This window comes from Helianthus annuus, chromosome 14 (assembly GCF_002127325.2).
Source record: "Helianthus annuus cultivar XRQ/B chromosome 14, HanXRQr2.0-SUNRISE, whole genome shotgun sequence".
Classification (NCBI taxonomy): Eukaryota; Viridiplantae; Streptophyta; class Magnoliopsida; order Asterales; family Asteraceae; genus Helianthus; species Helianthus annuus.
Window position 1 is genome coordinate 168242384 of NC_035446.2, and position 10641 is coordinate 168253024.

Genomic DNA, 10641 nt, shown 5'->3' on the forward strand with positions numbered 1-10641 from the left:
TTCCTTGACTATGTGAATGAGGTAAGGATCACTGCCCCTGTAGGTTATCCGCCTATCATATCTTGTTTGTGTATCCTGCTTTTCTTGAGGATCACCTGAGTCTGAGCTTGTCTTTATTCTCTTGTTTGCAGAAACTTGCTGAGATTGAAACTTATCTTGGCAATGTTGAGGACCAGGAGAGCCAGATTGCCGATCTTCAGCAAATGGGTGTGTTAAAGGATCTCAAGATAGCGGATCTTGAGAAGGAACTCCAGGCCACCAAGGATGAAGCTGCTCAGAGGCTGATTGATATGGATAACGAGAAGCAGGAGATCACCCAAGATGCCAAGGTCTCGGCGGCGATTGCTATGTACAAGATACAACTTCAGATGGCTGAGGAGGCTCTGGATCCCACCTTTGACAAAAGCTCATGGGACGTTGAAGGTTGGAAGGCAAGGCTGGCGGACTTGGATGACGAGGAGGATGCTGAGGATATCCCAAGGCTGGAGGGAGGTGATGCTGATAAGGATCAGGGTGGAGAAGCTGGTGGAGATGGAGCAGCGAAGGAGTAGGCTGCATGATTGGGCGATGATGGATATTTCGAGACTAGGCCGGAGCCCAATTTTTTAGGATTGGTAGTGGTTTTCCGTGGTAGTGGTGTTTGTGAACAATTATGGTTTGTGATTTCTGAACAATAGTTTCTTAGGGTTAAGGATCCTGGATCCTTTGAACAATAGGTAGGATTACAAAAGGTGGAGGGATCCTCTGTTTGGGGGATGAAGCCTTTGTGATCCTGCCGCTTTTATTTCCTGCAAAATGCTAAGACCGCATAGACAATGGACACCCTTTGCCAACCCATGTGGACGGGCCACGTTTTGCTGGTAGAAATGTGGGTTGGCAATTTTGACAATCTTTTTGAAAGGGTTAATGATCCTTTTGCTTAATAATATAACTTAACTTTTCTGGCTTATCTTGTGTTGTTATCCTTCAATAATCCTCTTATTTCTCAATTGCTATATTTGTTAAAATAACGAGAGTTGAAAAAGTGTTTAATAAACTTAGGATATGATCCTAGATCAAATATCCTCAAATTGAAATTATTCAAAGTATTTTGATTCAAGGATCATAGGTTTGGTTGTCAAAGTATAAGGGTTGGTTAGGATAATGAATAATGAAATTAAAAATAGTTAAGGATCATACCTGAGGATCCAAGTTAGGATCCTAACCTTTAATCGGAATCACCATAGGTAAAACTTTAATGGATAATAAGGATTAAGGATCCTTAATTGTTTAACTTCGAAAACCTGAAAAATGGAATATAACTTGGGACTAAGCCAATATAAAGGATAAGTTAGTAACTGGGGACAAGCCCAAAGGATAACTGAGAATGATCCCAGAGGATCACTGGGGACAAGCCCAAAGGATAACTGGGGATGATCCCGGAGGATCACTGGGGACAAGCCCATAGGATAACTGGGGACAAGCCCAAAGGATAACTGGGGACAAGCCCAAAGGATCGTATGTAAACTGGAGTATGGCCCTTTCTGGCAACTATCCAAACTTAGTGACATGAAAATGTCAAAACCTTAGCTAACGTGAAAACGTTAGAAACCTTAGGAACGGATGTATGGTGCGTCCACCATTATACGTAGGATCCTAAATATAGCCAGTACAATGAGGTTGTCAGCCCCGAAAGTGGGTACTGGTCCCAAAGACGTGAACTATACCAGGATCATCGTGCGCTGCTGGCGAAAACTGGGGATAATCCCAAGGATAACTGGGGTTGGACCCAAGGATCTGTGGTGCTCTTGGGGGTCTTTGACGATTTGCTGAAGATACCTGAACTATCATAACTCAAATGGTTTGTGAGTAGAGGATGAAGGATACATGACCCTTATCCTTAGGCAAAAAGTAAGAAAATGCAATAGTTTCAGGATAAGCATATTACCAGAGTAAGGATCACCGATATCTCCAGGATCCTTCAAGGATACTTCAATGTAAGGATCACATGCAGGAAGGATCATGTTCACATGAAATATTTCTTTAAGTGAACAGCATTCCAGGCTCTTGGTAACAAGTTTCCTTCCATGGTTAGCAACCTGTATGCCCCCTTTCCTGCTTCAGCTTCAATCAAGTAGGGACCTTCCCATTTTGGTGCTAGCTTCCCGTCAGCAGGATTGATAGTATTTTGAAATGCTTTTCTCAACACCATATCTCCGACTTGGAACTTCCTTATCCTGACATTCTTGTTGTAGGCACCAGCCATCTTTTGTTGGTAGCTTGCTGTTAGGGCTGGATTTTTACTATAAGTGATCCTTATACGTGATCCTAACCAGTGATCCTTGTTTCTTTGGCAGGCAGTGATCCTCAGCCGGACTTCAAGATCAGGATCATGGGACATTATGGTGATCCTTATACTAACGGTCACCTTCGCTTACTACAATATTGTTTTGCAGGAACATCTAGCAGGATATGCTCTAAAGATCATGATCCAGGGACGCGTCTTCACAAATATGGCAAGAGCTAAATCAGAGATAGACGTTGTACGAGATATGGAAACATGGCTTGATCTATGGGCAGCAATTTAGGCTAGATTATCTTTATTTCTAAAGGGGTAATGAGCTGATATTTAGTCATTTTACCTAAAATAGGTCACCCACACATGTATAAGTACCACTCTTCTTCATTCGGAAGAACACACACGACATACGACACAACTCTCGAACACTTAGACACTCAGTGATCCTTGTACTCAGCTCATTACTATCCGAAGTTGTAACTACATTTTATTATATTGAAGTTGGTGATCGGTAGTTGCCATCACCCGAGGTTTTTTATGCCGGAGATCATACATTGATCAAGGGCTTTTTCCTCGTATAAATCATTGTGTCTTTGCATATTTCACATTGAAGTGATCCTTTACTTTTTCTACAAACCAAGCATCATACCCCGTTTACTTAAAGTTTGGTTGCATTATCCTTGTGTGATTTTTGACCAAAACAGTTTGGCGCCCACCGTGGGGCAATTGGTGCTTCATTCATAAGAAAATCTTTTGTCCGAAATCATTTCAAAGAGTTACATGGCTTCATCATTGAAGAACACGTCCACGGCGATGTCTGCAGTCACCTCATCACAGATCACCTTGCCTCTTCCACCGGCAGGATCTCAGAAAAATACTGAGAAGAGATCAACTCCCACTTCCTCTAAACCTCTATCTTCTTCTGCTATGAATTCTTCTATTCCCAGTACTAGTGATGTATTTGCTTTAATTTTGCAGATGAAGGATCGTATGCAGCGGCAAGATGAAACCAACGAAAGGATCCTCAGGGAAATTGGAGATCTCAAAAGACAAAAGAAAGCAGCAGAGGATCACTCTCCACTGATGCCCAAATCCTTGAGCTTCGATACTCCAATAATCACTTCCCAGCCATCAGGGATCCCGGACGTGCAAATCATAGGGGAGTCAAGAGGATCACGTCTCAACTCGGCAGCAATGACTCAGACATCAGATTCACATTTTCAGCCAATAGGATCCTATCCTCAGTACATGGGATCCTTCATGAATCCGGGAGCCTATCCGGGGGCACAGCAGTTTCAAGGATCCTACTTTATTCCAGGATCGTTCCAGGGCCAAGGATCCTCCTTTGTTCCAGGATCATCCCAGGTTCAAGGATCCTCCTTTGTTCCAGGATCATCCCAGGTTCAAGGATCCTCCTTCGTTCCAGGATCATCCCAGATACCAGGATCCTTACAGATGCCAGGATCCCTAAAAAGTTTGCAAACAGGGAGTCTAGATGTCCATCAAGGGGACTTCATTCCAATGCAGACCATTGCTTCCACTGGTCCCTCCGTTGTTCCAGAATCCCAGCAATATGGATTCCCTAACTTGAACCCAATGGGAGGTAACACTTTAAACAATTATCCTACCACTAACCATGGATTCATGCAGGATACAGGTACCAATCATGCTATGGCCAGGGAGTTGCAGAAGCTAAAAGACATGATCTCAAGTGTTCCAGGGGTAGTCAAGCCTATCCCAGAGATTGCAGATGGAAGCCACAAGGTATCTCGCTTTGCACCACCAATTTGTGATGCAGAGGTGCCCAAAAGGTTCCATATCCCTACCATGAAGCTGTATGATGGCACAACGGATCCAGAGGAGCATATAGCACAATACAGGGAAAGGATGGAAATCAATCCTATCCCAAAAAAGTTGAAGGAAGCATGCCTATGTAAAGGATTTGGATCCACTCTAACTGGATCAGCTCTTAAGTGGCTGCTAAGTCTTCCCCCTTACTCTATTACTTCATTTGCTAATTTAGTTAATTTATTCAATAACCAATTCTCTTGTAGTAGAAAATTTGAAAAATTAACTAGTGATTTGTACAGGATAACTCAAAATAATAATGAATCATTAAGGGATTATATAACTAAATTTAGTAAAGAGTCCTTGGATATTCCCAACTTGGATATGGCTACGGCTGTTGAAGCCTTCAAAATGGGACTTCTTAAGGATTCATTATTCTATGATGATCTTGTTATGACACCTTGCAGGAATTTAGATGAAGTAAGAACTCGAGCACTCAGGTTTATCCGGCTAGAGGATGACAAGAGGATCCAGGAGAGACAAGTAGGATCCTCAAAACAAGATAAGCAAGGATCCTCCTTCAAAAACAACAAGTTCAAATCCTACCATAGAAACGAGAACAAGAATGTGCATGCTGTCGACCAAGAAGAGGATGATGAAGAATATCCTCCAATCTCAGAATATTGTTTTTCCGTTGATAATCATGAACTAATCCTTGCAATGCAGAATCTAGGTGAAAAGGCTAGGTGGCCCAGGAAGAATGATAAACCATCCGGGACTAAAGACAAGTCCAAATGGTGTGCATACCATGAGGATTTCGGGCATCTAACTGAAGATTGCATAGCCTTAAGAAAAGAAATTGGATACCTGCTAAGCAAGGGGCATCTAAAAGAATTATTGGGGAGAAAAAAGCAAAGGACCCAGGATCCTGAAAGGATCCCTGAAAAGGCTCCAGCACCTCCGGCAGACGCACAAGTGATTAACTTTATATCCGGAGGATCAGACATTTGTGGTACATCCTTTTCAGCGGCCAAAAGACATGCAAAAGAATCAAAAATGGATAATGGAGAAAGGCCTATTAGAACCTCAAGTGTCTCAGAAGGGAGGATGATAACATTTAATGAGGATGATCGCATTAACATTCAGGATCCTCACCATGATAGTTTAGTTATCACTCTCTTTATCTCTAACCATTTTATCCGCAGGATCCTTATTGACGGGGGGAGCTCAGTGAACATTATCCAGCTTGATGTCTTGAAGAAGATGGGAATCCCAGAATCAGACATCACACCAAGATCCTCCGTGCTTGTAGGATTCAGTGGGGAAACGAAGAAAACTCTGGGGGACATCAAACTCCCAATCTACGTGGAAGGATTACATAATTATCAAAAATTTTGTGTTATTGACTGTTTATCTTGTTGCAACGTTATCCTTGGCAGGCCTTGGATACATGATATGAAAGCAGTCCCATCTACCTACCATCAATGTGTGAAGCTCCCTAGCCCATGGGGAATAATCAAGATCGATAGTGACCAGCAAGAGGCTAAGGATTGCTATACCTCATCTATGAAGCCAACCTCGAAGCCAAGGGAGCAATAGCAATTACAGTATCCTCCAAGGAATGTCTTGGAGGCAAGGGAACAAGATGTAGATGAAATCCTCTTGGATCCTAGTGATCCTGAATCAAAAATCTATATCGGATCAGGGATCCTTGGCAAGATGAAAGAAGACATGATATCCTTCCTCAAAAGAAGAAAATCAACCTTTGCATGGAAACATGAAGATATGACAGGTATATCTAAGGATATTATTACTCACAAACTTGGCATTGACAGGTCTATCAAGCCAATCCATCAAAAAAGGAGGAAGTTTGCACCAGAAAGGAATGCCATTATCCAAGAAGAAGTAGAGAGACTACTTCGAGCAGGTATGATCAGAGAGGTAAAGTATCCAAAATGGTTAGCCAATGTGGTTGTTGTCCAAAAGAAAAACGGAAAGTGGAGGGTATGTGTCGATTTCACTGATTTGAATAAGGCATGTCCCAAGGATCCTTTCCCATTACCCCACATTGACTCCATGGTGGATGCAACAGCGGGGCATGAACTGTTGACCTTTATGGATGCATCATCTGGATTCCAACAAATACAGATGGAACCATCTGACCAAGAGGATACAGCCTTTATGACCCCAACCGGTTTATATTGTTATATTGCCATGCCTTTTGGACTAAGAAATGCAGGTGCAACATATCAAAGGCTGGTAAATATGATGTTCAAGGATCAAATTGGAAAAACTATGGAGGTGTACATAGATGATATGGTGGTCAAGTCAAAGAAAGCGGAGGATCACCTAAGGGACTTGGAAGAAGCATTCGATATCCTTGATAGTTACAACATGAAACTAAATCCTTCGAAATGCCATTTTAGTGTTAAGGCAGGAAAGTTCTTAGGATACATGGTAACCCAGAGGGGCATTGAAGCAAGCCCGGAACAAATCAAAGCATTAATAAATATCAAATCTCCTGCCAATGCCAAGGATGTTCAAAGACTAACAGGCAGGATAGCAGCTTTGAACAGGTTCATATCGAAATCCTCAGAAAAGTGCAAAGAATTCTACGATATCCTAAGGAAGAATAAGAAGTTCGAATGGACTGAGAAGCATGAGAATGCTTTACAAGCCCTAAAAGAGTATATGTCCTCAGCACCAGCATTAGCAAAACCGGAAAAAGGAGATGTGTTATCCTTATATCTGGCGGTATCCTCAACCGCTGTAAGTGCTGTCCTTGTTAAGGATCACGAAGGTACACAATATCCTATCTACTATGTAAGTAAAAGTCTACTTGATGCCGAATCCAGGTACTCACACCTCGAAAAACTCATCCTTGCATTAATCATGGCATCCACTAAGTTAAGGCATTATTTTGAAACCCATACTATTGTTGTTAAAACTAATTTTCCAATTAAGAATGTCCTCAGGAAACCGGATATGTCAGGGAGAATGGCTAAGTGGGCAGTGAAGCTTAGTGCCCATGATATAAGATACGAACCAAGAACAGCCATTAAATCTCAAGCACTAGCTGACTTTGTGGCTGATTTCAGTAGTGATCTACGAAAGGAAGCAGAATTGGAGGTCCAGCAGCTGGATGAGACCAAGGATCCTTGGATCCTACACACCGACGGATCCTCAAATATCAAAGGCACAGGGCTAGGGATCCTACTAAAATCGCCACAGGGGGACATAATACCCCACTCCATAGCCTGTGAATTCCAAGCAACTAACAATGAGGCTGAATATGAAGCCTTAATTGCTGGCTTACAGATTGCTAAGGATATGGGGGTAAGATATCTCGAAGTATATGTAGATTCATTATTGATCACCAATCACTTTAATGGATCCTATGCTGTTAAAGGAGAAAAACTAACCAAATATTTAGAGATAGTCAAAGAATTGGCACTCTCTTTTGTTTCTTTTAGCTTAACACAGGTACCAAGGGAGGATAACACGGAAGCTGATGCACTGGCCAACCTAGGATCATCCTTGAAGATTCCAGAAGATATAAGTATCCCTATCATCCATATCCTGGCTCCTGCTATTGAAAATCAGGTGGCCATGGAAATAGAAGAGGATACTGCAATGATCCCTAGTGAAGAAGCCCAATCTTATTCAGGATCATGGATCTCACCAATCATGAAATACTTGCAAAACGGAGAGATCCCAATGGGAGAAAATCCTAGAGCTTTCAGGATCAAGGTATCTCAATTTACAATCTTAAATAACATGCTGTATAAACGATCCCTTGCAGGACCATATTTAAGATGTATTGAGGATCCTGAAATTGAAGAAGTGTTGAGAGACTTCCATGAAGGAGATTGTGGAAACCACACTGGGGGCAGGGCATTATTCTCAAGGATCCTCAGAACAGGATACTACTGGCCAACCATGAAAAGGGATGCTGTAGAGTATGCTAAGAAATGTGATCCTTGCCAAAGACATAGCAATATCCTTCACCAACCAGCTGAATTACTACACCCCATACCATCCTCTTGGCCATTCATGAGATGGGGAATGGATATAGTTGGCAAGCTCCCTAAAGCACCTGGTGGAAAAGTATTTATGCTTGCCATGACTGACTATTTTTCCAAGTGGATAGAAGCTGAAGCCTTCGCTCAAGTCAGAGAAAAGGAAGTCATATCCTTCATTAAAAGAAACATTATAACTAGATTTGGCATTCCCTCTGAAATTGTATGTGATAATGGCTCCCAATTCATTGGAAGCAGAACCACTAACTTTTGTGACAGTTGGGGAATCAAGATGATCACATCAACACCAGTTCACCCACAAGCCAATGGTCAAGCAGAATCATCCAACAAGATCATCATCAACAATCTGAAGAAGAAGCTAGGATCTAAAAAAGGGAAATGGGCAGAAGAGTTACCTTATGTGCTATGGGCTGATAGGACAACTCCCAAGAATGCCACCGGTCAAACACCCTTCTCCTTAGTGTTTGGGGCAGAAGCAGTGATCCCAACAGAGATGGTGATCCCAACTGCTAGAACAAGTGCTCGTGATCCTGAAGAAAATGCCACAATCCTAGCTCAGGATTTGGATACTATTGAGGAAAACAGGGATCTTGCTAGGATAAGGATGGCAAGCTACCAACAAAGGATGGCTGGTGTCTACAACAAGAATGTCAGGATAAGGAAGTTCCAAGTCGGAGATATGGTGTTGAGAAAAGCATTTCAAAATACTATCAATCCTGCTGACGGGAAGCTAGCACCAAAATGGGAAGGTCCCTACTTGATTGAAGCTGAAGCAGGAAAGGGGGCATACAGGTTGCTAACCATGGAAGGAAACTTGTTACCAAGAGCCTGGAATGCTGTTCACTTAAAGAAATATTTCATGTGAACATGATCCTTCCTGCATGTGATCCTTACATTGAAGTATCCTTGAAGGATCCTGGAGATATCGGTGATCCTTACTCCGGTAATATGCTTATCCTAAAACTATTGCATTTTCTTACTTTTTGCCTAAGGATAAGGATCATGTATCCTTCATCCTCTACTCACAAACCATTTGAGCTATGATAGTTCAGGTATCTTCAGCAAATCATCAAAGATCTCCAAAAGCACCAAAGATCCTTGGGTACAACCCCAGTTATCCTTGGGATTATCCCCAGTTTCCGCCAGCAGCGCACGATGATCCTGGTATAGTTCACGTCTTTGGGACCAGTACCCACTTTCGGGGCTGACAACCTCATCGTACTGGCTATATTTGGGATCCTACGTATAATGGTGGACGCACCATACATCCGTTCCTAAGGTTTCTAACGTTTTCACGTTAGCTAAGGTTTTGACATTTTCATGTCACTAAGTTTGGATAGTTGCCAGAAAGGGCCATACTCCAGTTTACATACGATCCTTTGGGCTTGTCCCCAGTTATCCTATGGGCTTGTCCCCAGTGATCCTCCGGGATCGTCCCCAGTTATCCTTTGGGCTTGTCCCCAGTGATCCTCTGGGATCATTCTCAGTTATCCTTTGGGCTTGTCCCCAGTTACTAACTTATCTTTTATATTGGCTTAGTTCCAGGTTATGTTCCATTTTCTCAGGTTTTCGAAGTTAAACAATTAAGGATCCTTAATCCTTATTATCCATTAAAGTCTTACCTATGGTTGTTCCGATTAAAGGATAGGATCCTAACGTGGATCCTCAGGTATGATCCTTGACTATTTTTGATTATACTCTTTATCCTAACCAACCCTTATACTTTGACAACCGAACCTATGATCCTTGAACTAAAACACTTTGAGAATTTTCAATATGAGGATATTTGATCCAGGATCATATCCTAAGTTTATTAAACACTTTGTCAACTCTTGTTATTTTAACAAATATAGCAATTGAGAAATAAGAAGATTATTGAAGGATAACAACACAAGATAAGCCAGAAAGATTAAAGTTATATTATTAAACAAAAGGATCATCAAAAAGTCGTCAAAATTGCCAACCCACATTTCTACCAGCAAAACGTGGCCCGTCCACATGGGTTGGCAAAGGGTGTCCATTGTCTATGCGGTCTTAGCATTTTTTGCAGGAAAGTAAAAGCGGCAGGATCACAAAGGTTTCATCCCCAAAACAGAGGATTCCTCCACCTTTTGCAATCCTACCCATTGTTCAAAGGATCCAGGATCCTTAACCCTAAGAAACTATTGTTCAGAAATTACAAACCATAATTGTTCACAAACACCACTACCACAAAAAACCACTACCAATCCTAAAAAATTGGGCTCCGGCCTAGTCTCGAAATATCCATCATCGCCCAATCATGCAGCCTACACCTTCGCTGCTTCATCACCACCAGCATCTCCACCTTGATCCTTCTCAGCATCACCACCTTCCAGCATGGGGATCTCCTCAGCCTCATCCTCGTCCTCCAGGTCTGCCAGCCTTGCCTTCCAACCTTCAACATCCCACGAGCTTTTGTCAAAGGTAGGATCCTGAGCCTCCTCGGCCATCTGAAGTTGAATCTTATACATAGCAATTGCCGCGGAGACCTTAGCATCTTGGGTGATCTCCTGC